The sequence below is a fragment of the Triturus cristatus genome, chromosome 11, assembly GCF_964204655.1.
Source record: "Triturus cristatus chromosome 11, aTriCri1.1, whole genome shotgun sequence".
In the NCBI taxonomy this organism is placed as follows: Eukaryota; Metazoa; Chordata; class Amphibia; order Caudata; family Salamandridae; genus Triturus; species Triturus cristatus.
This window is the reverse complement of record NC_140594.1, coordinates 12,644,727-12,658,587: the sequence shown is the minus strand read 5'-3', so window position 1 is coordinate 12,658,587 and position 13,861 is coordinate 12,644,727. Positions and strand designations below refer to the sequence as shown.

General features: G+C 40.5%; 1 long non-coding RNA gene across 1 annotated transcript in view; it reads left to right on the top strand.

The window, feature by feature from the left end:
- LOC146783158 (uncharacterized) overlaps window positions 1-13,861 on the top strand; it is a 91,843-nt gene that overhangs the window by 29,063 nt on the left and 48,919 nt on the right. The window contains exon 2 of the long non-coding RNA XR_014970405.1: window positions 6,876-7,395. This is a non-coding gene — a long non-coding RNA (uncharacterized LOC146783158). The remainder of the gene's footprint in view (window positions 1-6,875; window positions 7,396-13,861) is intronic.

Below are 13,861 nucleotides of genomic sequence, written 5' to 3'. Positions count from 1 at the left end.
ACATCATCCAGTGATTGTGAGTGTTTTTAAAAGATTTATGAGTGTAAAATATTTATATCAAGCTATACTGGTAAATCATTGGGTGTTTAAGTACCTTTAAGAATGATTCAGTAGGTGCATGACTGAATGTATAAGTGAGTGATTAAGTGTCTCAGTAAATGCATGGGTGAGCGACTAGGTTGTGTGAATGTAAATTTCAGTTTGTTTGTTGGTGTCTCAGTGGCTGTGTAGGTGTGTGAGTGGGTATGTGGCTGGCTGTATGGATGAATGCTTGGTTGTCTGAGTACCTGTATGGTTGTCTGTGTGGTGGGTTAAGGGGTGTGAGGCTGGATGTATGGATGAGGGAGTGGGTGACTCAGTGTCTGTAGGGGTTAGTGAGTGCATGTGTGAAGATCTGTATGGGTGAGTGACTGTGTGTATGGCTATGTGGTTGATTGAGTGGATGTGTTGCTGGTACATGGGTGAGCAAGTGGGTATGTCAAAGGTAGTATAGGTGAGTGATGGGGTATATGAGTGACTGTATGGGTGAGTGATTGAATGTGAGAGTGGCTGTATGGGTGAGTGTGTGTTTGTTTCAGTAACTGTGTAGGTGAGTGAGTACATATTAGTATCTATGAGTAAGTAAGTGTGCATGTGTATCTGTGTGGGTGAATAAGTGGCTCTGTGATTAACTGTAAGGGATTAGTGACTAGGTTGGTGAGTAGTTCTATGGGTGACTGACATATCCACTCATACAACCATCGGCCGCTCACACACTGAGTGTGTGTGAGCGGCCAATGGTTGTAAGAGTGGATATGTCAGTGACAGTATTAGTAAGTGAGTTGGTGTATAAGTTGAATTAATATCCAACAAAAGAGATCACCACAAAATACAACCATAACATACTGGAATGGAAAGGAAAATGCCTGTTAAATCATGATTGAATATCACTCCTTAAGAAATGACAACACCATCAAACCAGATATATATTTCTTACCAAGGATCAACAATAACAGGGAAAGCCTGATGGGCAGATCCATAGATCCATAGGGTGTTTGATTGGGTCACTATAGGACAATAAATATAGCTATATGGGCTTAGTCCACTTCAACTACATCACCACATTGCTGTCATATAGCAGAGATTTTGCAGATTTTATTATCTAGAATGAATGAGATACCTGTGGAGAATAATTACCTGATGGCCACTATAGATATAGTAGAAAAAAGGAAATGGCAAGGAGGAAGAAATATCTATATACACTAAATCATAGGGAACTTCATATTACCCTATTAACAGTACATCGTCCTATCTTTAATTCATATGGACCTTTATTCAAAACAAACCTCATACCACAGACACATTTAAAAAAATAATCCTTATTTTTGTTTCTCTTTTAAAACATACAAACGTGTATCGAACAACATATAGATCACAAATCGACATAAACCAAATTAATTTGTTCCTTCTATCCACTTGATTGGAAACTAATCAGTGTTTACAGACTGAATCAAGGTAATACACTGTGAGGTAGTCTTCTAGGCACACGAGGTTACCACACCTCTAAAGACTTCATTTCAAATGTGCTTTCAATTATAAGAATTTTTTGTCAATTCCAGTTGGACTCTTCTTGTCATGAACTGTTGACGCGGACGCGTTTCGGCCTTCATTTACATCTTGGCCTCCTCAAGACATGGGTAAGGGAACAAACGTGAAGCAAACGCAGATAACTGACTGTAAGCTTCTGGACAATTCAATCAGACCTGTGGCAAATTCCAATGGACCAGCCAATAGAAACATCACCTTAAAATCAGGGTAACAGGCAATCACTAGTCACGTACAAAAATAAACAGGAATTTTCTCACTATACTAGTTGCTTCAAGTCAAAATGCCACACGCAGCACGTTCAATCCTGAACGTACACTCAAAGCAAATACTTCACAAATAATAGTTTTCAGCTTAAGTAGATTCCTATTTAATGTATATCTTATAAGGAATCAGAAAGGATGTAAGCTATAATATTTAAAGGCTGGTTAGATAACCTTCTTGCTTGGTCAGACACCATGAATTTTATTCTTTTCCCCTTTCAAAATGTATTATAATAACCTTTTAAAAATTATCTGGCTTTTAACTAACTTATATGTTTTTAGCATAGCTGTGATAGAATTTAATGTGATTGATCTCCATCTTTATTACCTGGAATTTGGACTGTGTATTATATATGTTTTTTTAATATCTATGTATGTTGCTTTTATGACAAAATAAGTCGAAATAAAGCTGAAATTGAATTACAATAATGCACTTAAGTAGTGACAAGCGTTCCTCACTATATTCGCTTCAACAAAGATCTAAGGTCCGGTCTCCATTATAGATATAGTAGCATTATTCACCTCAAACCAACATAAAGATGCAATAAATGCATGCAACCACTTCGTACGATCCAGATTCATGAGCCAGTTAGGACATACAGAGATGACTGAAGAGATGTTATAATAACAAAATATCATCATTAGCTGATATGCTAACCTTAAAACAATTTATAAAATGTGAATGTATCACCCCCTGAAGGGTTTCTAGGCACTGAGGCCGTCTGAAGGATTAAGTAAGCTGTTGCCCAGAGTCACTTGATGCTGATCTGATCTGCCACAGGTGCAGGGATCAAACCGTGAGCCCCGTGCTCTGGAGTCAGCCACTCTAGCCACTGCGTCACACCTCTCCCTTCAGGGAATTACAACCATTACAAAAGGAAGCACATAATTGGCTAAGGAAAAACAAGAGGATGGGTACTGGAAGTATTGGACATGTAAGGCATGTAAACATTGAATAATCACAACTACCTTCAAACTAGCGAATGGGAGAATGGAAAAAATCATAGATCACATAACATGCAATTCAGATCATGTAGTCTATGTACTTCATTATGCATGTAAGAAACAATATGTAGGAAGTATGATGAACAAAGTGAAAATAAGAATTCTGCAACATATTAGAACCATAAAATAAATAAGGATTTCAGCTACCCAATTGCCAAACACTTTTGGGAAAGGCATGCTGGGAATACATTAGATCAGAGTTACTTTGGAATCCAATATATTGCAAAGTTAAAGAGATGGGCCAATCAAAAGTGCAAATTGCAAAAGCTGAGTCAAGAATGATATATAAAATGAGAACAGAGGAACCCTAGGGTTATAACAAAGATGCCAAACTCTTTACACATCTTTAAAAAGGATGTATTGTTTGAGATCAATGGATTGGTACTGTCGACCAGAGAAAGGAAGATCTCTATCCGATCTGTAAAAGACATGCATATTGATTGAGAGAAAGTGTATTAAGTAATGTTGATATATTGTAAGGTGCAAGACAAGACAGGCTTAGACTGGATTATATTGATGAACTGCACGTGGCACTTTGAGGAGGTTTGGAAAGAACTACCAAATCAAGAATCAGAATTGAAGAACTGAGTAATATGCGTGGAATCATGATAACTCCTTAGAAATGCATGTGCATGTAAGGCGAGATAACATAGACCTGAGCCGGCAATCCTGGAAGAACAATTGAATGAAAAATAAAATATGAATGATTGAGTACTTCACATGGAAGTATGATAATATCAAGAACTACACGGACATGTAGTGCAGTTAGAGTAAATAAATATATATATATATTAAGACAAAAAAACAACGGTTACAGGGACATTCTAGTTAGGTTCATGTTTTACCCACACAAACCCATAGAGAGTCAGCAGTTATAGTTATACTTATGTTAAGAAACTATAACTTGTGGCCTAAAGTTCCATAACTCCACGAGTTATAGTTTCTTCAGATAAGTATAAATGTAAGTGTAACTGTAACTGCTGAATGTCTATGGTTTTGTGTGAGTAAAACGTCAACCTAACTATAACATCCCTGTAACCTTTGTTTTTTTCCAGTGGATTTCTAGGGGGCTTTTTTAATGTATAGTAATAGTGGTGAATTTTTTTTGTTTTTCCAATTGAGCTTTAAAACTGCTGTTTCAGGGTGAACCGTTAAGCTGGGGCTGTGAAAAAGTATGTGGGGGGTGCCAAAACGCATTTTTCCCATGCAATTTTCCATAGGAATTTTGAACACAACTACAGCCCAAACCGCTGAATAGAACTATACCAAATTAGACAGAAAGCTAGCTTTTGGTTCAGAAAGAGCCCTTTATAAAATCTGGTGGAAATCCATTTAGTAGTTTTGGAGTTAATAAAGAATAATGATTTAGAGAGATCTACAGACTCTGACCCTCCACAGATCTGACAGATCACATGCTGAAATGTGACTAGCTACCAACACTTCAGCAAGGAAGTGTTGGACGCCATTTTGGGACTCGGTATTGTCCACATATAGAAACAGGCCATGGGGATCCCTTCTCAGGCCGATTTCAGCGCTGGGGACTGTACCCCCAGGCTGTTTGTGGACCCTTGGGCACTAGAGACCCTAACCACCAAGATCCAGCCGTAAACAGAAAAAGGACAGGGACCACCCCTGGGACATAGCAGCAACCCTTGATACCTGTGTTTGTTCTCGTTTGGCCGGAGCTAATTTAAAGCTCCTGCCAACCACAAGGCAACACTAAGGGACATTTTCATGAGAGCTTTGTGTCATGCTTGCATCACAGAACGTGGTACATACGTGATGCAAACCCCTCAGTTAGATTAATAACTAGAATGTAAGAATTGCTTCAAAAATCTGAAGTAAGGCTATGCAGTGCAAATCGCTGCATTGCCTGACTCTGTGCAAGGGAGGTGTTCCATGGGCAATGTGGTGGGGGTTCCCATGCAACTCCCATGGTTTTTGATGCAGTTCCATATTAACAAGGAGGTGTAAACCTGAGAACGGGCCATAAAGATACACCTCCTCAGGAGAGGCATAACAAGGAGAAATATCTGTCTCCTCGTTTTTCCCTCTTTCTATGTGTGCTAAAAGAAAAACGCCTCTCAGGATTGTAGAATGAGGAAAAAGCCTCTCAGGATTGTTCTTGCTCAGGAAGGTGTCCCTTTATATATAATATATTATTAAACATTTGTAACCTTCTGATTGGCTGAGGGGGCTTTTTTGGAGCGAGTACCGTTATTTGTTGGCCACAACATGAACAGAAATGTTGCAGAGACCATTACAGGACTCCTGGACTTGATCCCCTATTCTACAAATGTTTTAAAAGAAGAACATAATAGGGCACGGATATATATATATATATATATATATATATAAAGCTAGCTGAATATGTCTCAAAAATAACAGCAGTTATTCTTTTATGAGCCAACTATAACTTGTGCCCTCACTGATTTCACTGATAATATATAAGAATTACATCATTGATGACATCACATGGGCAGAGGGTCAGGGTAGCCCTGCCCTGCCCTCTTTTGTTCCTATGGTCTCCGCAACATATCTGTTCATGTTGTGGCCAGTAAATAAGGGCACTCATTCCAAAAACACACCTCAGCCAATCAGAAGAATTTATTTTTTTAATTTCAGCCAACTCCCAAAATGTTTGCAGATTTTGAACCTTCATTTCTTCAAAACAATTGAATGGATTTACACCAAATCACAAAAAGCACACTTTCTGGGTTAAAGAAATCAGTTTATCCCCCTCTAAGCGATGCCTCTGGGACTCTGCCACGAGGCCTAGGGGGTGGGGTTATCCCCACCCCTATCCTGCCCTCCTTATGTTATTTTTATTTTTTCCAGGACTTGGGGACTGAGTCTCCCAAGACCTAAAATGGCTGCCAAACATGTTTGTAAGGAAGCCAATCAGATCCTATTTTTTGATCTGCTGCTCCCATTGTACTTCTGTGTCTTTATATATCTGAACATTTTAAACCTTCATTTCTCAAAAACTGCTGAACAGATTTGCACCAAATCACAAAGTGCATGTTTTCCGGGTAAAGATCTAGCTTTCTGGCAAATTTGATGTAATTAATTTCTGGCATTTTGGCTGTTGTTGTTTGTAAATTTTCTATGGGAAATGGCATGGGGAACATTATTTTGGGAACCGCTCCTTTTTCTCATGCTCCTCTTCATAGGTCACCCCATAACTTTCCATGAAGGAACTGAGGTGGGTGATCTTTTTTTGGGAAAATTTTGTGAAGATTTATCAAAAGCTCTAAAGTTATTAGCAAAGCAAAAAATATTCTTTCCATGGTAACTCTGACCTAACTATAACTACACAGTTGCGTCTGTTTAGTTAGAGTTGTATACATATATATACTACATCATCAGGGATGGAAACTGGATTTTGCTTTAACCAAAGATGAAAACTCTAGTTCTGCCTCTTTGCTTTTTCATTGATTATCTGCTCCATTGGTGTCCAGTGGGTGATTAGAAATGGTCATTTTTGGATTGTTTCAAATGCTGCTGTTCACCATTTCCAATGCAAAAACCTCAGGGCATATAAAGGCATGAAATGAGAATAAAATCAAGCTTAATTGCAGTTATCAAGCCGTGGGCAGAGTTAGTCGTGATTATCGTTTTCAGATCTCGTTACATCAGCTTGGTGACCTAGAGCCCCCATCAGTGCCAGAAGCCTCTCCATCTTGGTGGATGGAAAGGATGCCATTAGCATTTTAATTCACTTTGCTTCATATTTCTGGAACCTTTGAGTGAATTAAGCAACACTTTACACACAGTCAATTACGCTTTCATCTCTTTTTCATGAAATTTAGTAGCTGTCTGCTGAGAATGTCAATGTCTAATTAACTTGTCCCAGTTGTTATGGGGAATGAATGTGTGCATTGAGTTCATGTCTTGATTTTTCCATTACATGTTTTATGATTACTGTGGATTCCAGATCCATTTTCAATGGGTATTTTCCACTGTCAATGTTATGTAACATGAACATAAAACAGGCACTTACTTTTGATGCTTTCTTCAAAGATGCTAGGAATTAATGGAGTCTGAAGATCCCACAGCCTGGAGGATGAATCTGTGAGACCATTTCCCCCCGGACACTGATCTCCACCTCTGGTGCTGCCAGTTCCAGTTGAGGATGAATCTGTGAGACAATTTCCACCCAGGCGCAGATCTTCACCTCTGATGCTGCCAGCTCCAGTTGAGGATGAATCTGTGAGGCCATTTCCACCCAGCCACAGATCTCCACCTCTGATGCTGCCAGCTCCAGTTGAGAATGAATCTGTGAGGCCATTTCCACCCAGACACGGATCTCCACCTCTGATGCTGCCAGCCCCAGCTGAGGATGAACTTGTGGGACCATTTCCACCCTCACATGGATCCCCACCTCTGATGCTGCCAGCCTCTGCTGAGGATGAATCTGTGGGACCATTTCCACCCGGACTTGGATCCCCACCTTTGATGCTGCCAGCCCCTGCTGAGGATGAATCTTTGAGACCATTTCCACCCAGGCGCAGATCCCCACCTCTGAAACTGCTAGCCCCAGGTGAGGATGAAATTTCCACCCTGACACAGATCTCCACCTCTGATGCTGCCAGCCCTCGGTGCCTTGACTATAGTCTGATGGTGTCTATTATGTTGTCTTGTTTTTATTTTATAAAAACTAAATTCCAACTGGTATTTCTCTGCACAATGTGTACATTTTAGGAGTTATAGCTTGTAGTCTGAAGCCAGCACAGAAGTAGCTGCTGGTGGATCAGTGTCACCAGGGAGCGCCAGTGACGTGGCAGCTGTGCGTGGCTGCGCCTGCTTGAGGTGTAAGGGGGAGGTGCTTGCAACGTGCCAATAGACCCGAGTAGGGCAGGAGACACCCAATTTTTCAAGTTAAAAATGCCTTCATTTTAGCTGTCTCCCACCTGTAATTGCTTCTACTTCAATAGGAGTCAATAGGGAAATCCCACTCTCTCCTGATTTTTGTCTCAAAATCTCCCACTGCTAAGTCCTAAAGTGTTGGCATGAATGGGCATAAGAAATTCCTATGAATAGTCCAAGGGTAGAAACCTTTCTAAATCCACTGCCGTGCCCTCCTGTCCAATAAAGATACCATTGGATAGTAACACATACAAGTCTCTCACTATGGGTCCGTAACTCATTGCTTTATTTATCTGTGTAACCTGAATCACTTTAACTTCTCTAAATATGTAAACTATAAATAATATGTCATTTGTAAATACTTAACTCTCACCATGAGTAACCGTAGTAGCTATACGTATTGTCTCCTATAACCCTCTGACTCCTCATTTCTCAGGTACCGTTCTTGGCTCTATTGTAAAGTGCTCTGACAGCTCTGGGTAATGTCCTCACTATATAACGTGGCATAAATAAATAATTACATTCCTGATCAATAATTTGCACAAATCATCACAAACTGTGAATTACTTCCAGATTTCACGCCCTCTGCTGGTGTCAATAACACAACAATGAAAAGACCCCCCCCCCCTCTCTGGCTCAATAATGTGGGGTCTTTAACTGAATGTACATCTCTAACTTTTGTCAACTAACATTATTCAAAGTGATATCGACTACTCTGTGCAGTTTGCATTCTACACACATTGTTGTGATAAATATCCCCCTTTGTAGCCGTGTACTGATGGCCCACAGGAGTGTGTGCCCTTCACGTGCTTTGTGTTGTAGATTAATACTTTCCCTTTCACTGACACTTGTGCTGGTTTACCTACCATGGATGACGCTGCCTTAAGAACATTACTCATTTATTTCACATCATTCCCACTGAGCGCTCTTCAAGAGAAGTGTGGGTCCGAGCATGCTTCTCCCCCTCTAAGGTATGGGCCCCAAGATGCTTCTCACCCTCTAAGGTATGGGCCTCAAGATGCTTCCTCACCCTCTAAGATATGGACCTCAAGATGCTTCTCACCCTCTAAGGTATGGGCCCCAAGATGCTTCTCACCCTCTAAGGTATGGGCCTCAAGATGCTTCTCACCCTCTAAGGTATGGGCCTCAAGATGCTTCTCACCCTCTAAGGTATGGGCCCCAAGATGCTTCTCACCCTCTAAGGTATGGGCCCCAAGATGCTTCTCACCCTCTAAGGTATGGGCCCCAAGATGCTTCTCACCCTCTAAGGCATGGGCGTGAGAATCCTTCCTTACCCTCTAATGTACTGCAGAAACAATGGTTCTTGTGGACAATGTACGGATAAATGATATGTAACTGCAAATCAAACCAAAAAGATGTCATAAAGTAGAAATTGTGATACACAAAACAATAAGCAGTCAATTCTTATTTTATATAAGTAATATCAGTATTAAGAAATAGACAGTGCTCAGTGTCCCATGTGAAAAAGAACCACAAATGAAATGTGACATAATACAACATGCTTAGGGTTTCTTAATTTACATCAACAACCATACACAGTTGAACAATGTCCTACACAGGCGCCTTTGGAATTCAAAGAGGCTGAAAATGGTTCATTTTAACATAAGTCAACAAGCTAGAAAAGTAGCTAGGGGCGAGTGCCAAGAAATAAAAGTGGGCAAAAGCGTGGAGCAAAACTAGTTCACAAAGATAGAGATAGGGCGGGAAGAAAAGTTGAATGCCCCAACCAGTTCTAGTGTAATGGATAAAGGAACCATAGCACTGACATCTTGGGATGTAGCAGGACTAAAGAGTAGGCTCTTAGATCCAGATTGGCATCAATATGTACAGCAATTCCACTGCTACCTCTTCCAGGACGCATGGATTTGAGAGCCTCCCGATCAACAAGCGTATAAAACATTCTATAAAAATACTATTCCTTCACAGAACAATAGACCATCAGGAGGGGTGGTCATATGGGTACAAATTTCCCTAGATGTAAACATTGATACTTACCATATTGATTTACCAGATATTCTTTGAATTAAAATGTCCATGGATAATGATAAAACGTTACATATGTTCAACATCTATAATAGTCCTGAGAGAGCCAATGTCGAATCACAGAGTCTAAGACTTTTGGATACCGTACTCAAAAGCATAGATTCCTGTGAAACAATAAGTATAGGAGGAGATTTTAATTGCACTTATGAGCCACTTATAGGCTTGGATTCGATTAGTGAGGATCAGGATATAGTAAGCGATATCCACCAACTGGAAGTAGGCGATCATGTACCATGCACTAGCGCAGCTATGCAATTGGCGTGTTGTACAACAGAGCATGGCCTAAAAGCATGTAATGGAAAGGCCAAGAATGGTGTAACTACCCTCACACATTTAGAAGGGGAAATGCTTGTTCAAAAATCAATTCCATATTACATAGTACAACAACATGGCACAACATTGTCCGATAGAGAATAGATAGGGAAAGGGAAGCTAGTGATTGCTATCCCTTGTGCCTGGAATGGATGGGGTGCAACACCCAAGTACGGACAATTGGTTTAGAGCCCATTCTTGACCAAACTATGATATGGAACAACCATAGAGCGCGCAAATGGCCCTGCACTGCGAATAATATAGAGACTACGACGAGCATCTATAATCCCTATTCTGAGATACTAGAGAAATATCATAAGAGCAACTCCCCATGAGCCTTGGTAATTGCCACCCATCAAACTCTTGTTCTGGGTCTAAGACCACTTTAAAAAGAGCACCTGCTAATAAAATAAGACAAGAAGAAAGGAGGGGACCCTTTCAATCCATGCTACACAGCAAAGTGTAAAGAAGCCAAGAAGTCGCCACGCCATAGTCCCAAGAGTGGGACTGCACTAATGGTAAGGGCGGCGAGGGCTAATTACAAAAAGAATTGTTGAATGCGAAAACAAATGGGAGGACGCAAACTGCTGGGATGTACTCCAAGCCGCTAAAGGAAAGGACTCTGTCCTTAATTGAAAAATATTTGTATTTGGTATCAAGGATGCAGCTTCTCAGACGGGGCAAGACCCAAGTACCTGGACTCAGCACTTTATTAATCTTTTCTCAGCTCCTAACCATCTTGAGAAGGATGAGCAAATGCTTCTGAGCATTAGGGAAAATGGAAGTACTTCACTTTAGTCTATCCAAATCAGAGTGGGCCATTGATGCTATAAAATTAGGGAAGTCCCCTGGTTTAGATAGGACACCTGGGGACCTGCTGATACATGAAAAAGAAGTGTGGGTACCCTGTGTAAACCTAATAAGCAATGAGGTTGCTTTAGGGGCACCAACTCCCCCGACATGGCACGGGGCAGAAAAGTCTCGATTTTTTAAAAAGGAAATAAGTGTGAGCCTGGGAATTCAATGGCAATAATCCTTATAGAACCAGACAGAAATCATACGTTCTCCTTATTACAACACGTACAAACATGGTTTAATGCACTTGGCCTACCCTTATTTTGGAACAAACCGCAAACACTACAAAGTAGCTCATAGAAACGTCTTCAGCTAGTATACTGGGAGCATGTTGCAAATAACTACCACTGTCATTCAAACCTAGGCCGACTGGCATCCCAATTTCTTACTAAATCAGATCCCGCTTTCGAAGATTGTCCAGATATAATCCAACCCTATCTGGCAAATATATTGTATATCAAATCTCTCTATGAAATTCTGCATCTTATAACAATCAATCAATCAGGGGTTTATATAGCTTGCACTTTAGCTCAGATAAAAAATATTGGACATATATTGTTTTTGTACACTATACAACAAGAATAGAGAAAATGGATTTGCCGAATCTGCAAGAATTTGGGCTTCAGAAGATGTGAGGAGCCCTAAGAGTATTGAAAACTGAGAAATCATCAGATATAGTTTTTGCTCTAAGTAGGTATTAACTTGCAGTTCTATTTATTTGCAAGAAGATAGGGGTGAAATTCTAATAGTGTTGTAAACTGCTAGCATGGGTATTTAACTTTATTATTCATTTTTTTAAATGTAAGAATATTAAATAGATGGGTAAACTAATTTTTATAGGACCTCAAGGGTATTTAATGTTAAATAACCATTTTTTTTTATTTAGCGCCTCCAGTAGTATAGTTATTGATTGAAAATGAGTTTTTTTAGGTAGGTAAATTCTATTTCTAACAGTGCCAGGAATATGTGTGCCAGATTTTAGGGGTAGATTCATGACTGAGATTATTCTTTTAACCGATAATTATTATGTTATATAGATGGTACATTAATAATGGAATAGAATGTGTTATGTATGTTATATTGTAACTTTTATGGCCCATGGTTGAAATAAAGAGTTGCTGGCTGACTGACATTAGCCTACAACTTTTCGACCCCGTAAAGAGTTGGGGGGCCGCCTCAGATCCTTAAGATCAGGGACATCTGAAATGAAACAAATACTCAACTAAGAAAGAGAAAGGCTTAAGTAATATCAGCAGTAAAGATAGAAAAAGGATATAAGGTGTACCTGGTCATTAAAAGGGCGTGTCCCAATTAATGAACTGTACACCATACAAAGTGAGAGAAACAAAGGAAGTGTTAGTCTTGTAGGGCCCTGCCAGGCACTCATGGAAACAATGAGGAAAACAGAAATCTAAAAGTTACCAACTGAATTGTCAAAATGCGGAAGATAAATTACGGGCAGAAGTGTGGCGTGGAACCCTGTGCTGAGTGAGGTCAGCCATAGAACCAAGTCGAAGAACTCTGGGGGTTTGAAGCACCCCGGCTTGGCAACAGTTGAAGAAGACTTGTCGGTGGATGAGGTGTTAAGGAATAAACACGTCATCCTCACCTCTTTACCTTGTTGTCCTGTCGTGTTTCTACTCTACAATTCTGGCGACGATGGATGGGACACGGTGTGGAACACCTCAACAAGACTAGTGGTCGTCGTGCGGTTGTAACACACGAAGGCCTCTGTGCCTGGTTCGGTAGCAGGATCTTCAGGGCACCGGAGGTGTGCTTCCTCAGCCACGCAGTCGAGGGAACCTTTGATCCATCAAAAGGCTGAGTGTGTGGTGTTGAGTCGGAGGGTCTGACGGGTGAAACCCTTGAGCTCGGCTGAGTTCAAGTGCGTGGTGCCGTTGAAACTGCGGGCAGACTGTGGCTGGGTGCAAATGCCCATCGGTTCCAGGTATGTGTCTTCTTCTTTGGTGCCCAGAGGAACGTCAGTTTCGCCCTCTAGCGCCAATGAGCTGCACAGCGTTGACCATTCGCCCTCCGGTTCGGCTTTTCCTTTAGATTTCAGTGCGCATGCGCAGAGTCACACAGCGGGGGTTGGTCTTTGCACAATAGCAACATTGTGAGTTTTTTATTGAAATTAAAACTGCTGAACTATGTCAGTGCTTTTACCTTGAATGGGCTTCAGAGGTCTTCGTGTTAGAGTGGAATCGCGGAAGAACGTCAGTTTCGCCCTCCAGTTTTCATCTTCTAAGGGCTTTTGTTTCTTCTTTTTATGGGACAAGTTCAGCAGTTAGAAGTGATTATCGACAGCAAGTCAAGCAGAGATTACCTAAATAATTAATTGAGGGTGCTCTCTTGTATGTTTTATTTGTGCTTAAATGTTACCGTGAAAGAGTTCTGTATTTGGAATTGATCATTTGAGGTGACCTTAAGTAGCCCTCAGTATAATTTATACTTGAGTGCAAGTTTACAGGATTGTTACTGGGACACATTTTTTTTAAATAATTTTTTATTAACAGACTCACTTCAATATTACTTTGTGAAAGAGGGTGTTGTATAAAGAGCTTCTACTGATCGTCATAATGAAAAATGTTACAGCACCACCTTTCTTTTTATCTTCTCCTGGTGAGCCTGTAATTAAGTGGGCCAAATGGAAGAACGTGTTTTTCAATTACGCACACGTGTGTGGGACAAATATGAGCGCTAAAAGAAAACACGCTTTGTGGTTACATTGTTTAGGGGCTGAAGGGCAAGATGTCTTGGAGGATCTCCCTGAACTGCCGCTAACAGAGGACCGTGATTTGAATGAATTTGAGATCGCCATTGCTAGATTAGATCGTCACTATCTTCCTAAAGTTAGTACCATATCGGGAAGATATTATTTTGGTTTGCGTTCTCAGGGCCAAAACGAG